Source organism: Crocuta crocuta, unplaced genomic scaffold (assembly GCF_008692635.1).
Source record: "Crocuta crocuta isolate KB4526 unplaced genomic scaffold, BGI_CrCroc_1.0 scaffold267, whole genome shotgun sequence".
In the NCBI taxonomy this organism is placed as follows: Eukaryota; Metazoa; Chordata; class Mammalia; order Carnivora; family Hyaenidae; genus Crocuta; species Crocuta crocuta.
The window spans coordinates 701,840-703,108 of NW_027531899.1; positions in this window are offsets into that span (position 1 = coordinate 701,840).

Genomic DNA, 1,269 nt, shown 5'->3' on the forward strand with positions numbered 1-1,269 from the left:
GATGGCGATCGGGTGTCCAAACCGAGCCCGGTGGCTGGACCAACTCTCCTTGGAAGGACACAGCTGGCTTCCCCGGAACAGAGAGCGGGGGAGGGGGCTTTGGAGAGAGACTCCAGTCCTGAGCAGCGTCCCCTCTGTCCTCTTGACTAGGGCTAATGAGGGGAGTCTGGGATTGGCCCCTGGGGTGGGATGACAGGGCCTGGTGGCTGGAATGTGATTTGGACCAGGTCCTGTGCTGGACTGACTCCCCAGGGGTCGCACCCGGGGATACTTTGTTTCCGTGATGTGGGAAGAGCCCGCACCGCACCGTTTTCTGGAAATTAAAACCAGTCCTGGGAAATGTCAAGTCTGTGTGCTTTGTCTCTGGGCTAAGGCGAGGGTCAGGAAATAACCCCCACATTTTACTCAGCGGGCCCCTCACAGTGCTAAGCCCTTGACCTGTGTTAACTCTCTTCACCTTCAAAATAAGATGGCCGTTATTAAGGTGCCCGTTTTACATTTTGGGGAAAACTGAGGCTCCAGGAGGACATCACTTGAGGGGGTGGGTTGCAAACCATGAACTTGAGTGCTTTATTCGTCTGATAAGCAAGGTGAGTTAGCTCTGGTAACTGGCCTTCTAGAAAACTCCCCGGAAGGTACTCAGCCAGGTTTCCCCGATGGTGCATAATGATGGTGGCGGCAGTAGGGGAGGAGGCCCAGGCCACTGGAAATCCTGTCCCTGCGTGGGGTCTACCTGTGTGTTTCGGGGGAGGGGGAGGGCAACAGGGAGGTGTCAGAATGAGCCAGAAATAAAAGCCCAAAGCTGGAGGCTTGGTGGAGCCTCTCCAAAGAGCTCTGAGAGCCAGCTCTCCAAGATAATGGGGAAAGACACAGAGACTCCCGCAAGTTAAGGAAAAAACAAAAATCCCCTCGGGGTCTTAAATCTGCCTTCGGGCAGAGGAGAGAGCGCTTCGGAGGGGGCCTCTGAGATAACAGCCGCCGGGTTTAGCGGCTTGACCGCAGCGCAGGGGCGGTCCTGCTTTCCTTCTAGAAGAAACCCAGGCCCTGGCGAGAGCTGGGGCCACCTGCCCGACGGCTCGGGTGAGGGCCCGCCCGAGCGCCGGGTGTCTGCGCCGCCCCCGCGGTCCAGCCGCATTCCTGGCCCGGCTGGGAGGGGCCGCACACTCAGAGGCCTGGCACGGGACCCAGGCGGCGTCCTTCCTGGCGGCCGTGGGGGCAGGGCAGCGCCCCGGGTGGGGGCGGGGGGAGGGGCCCGGGGAAGCCCGCGGG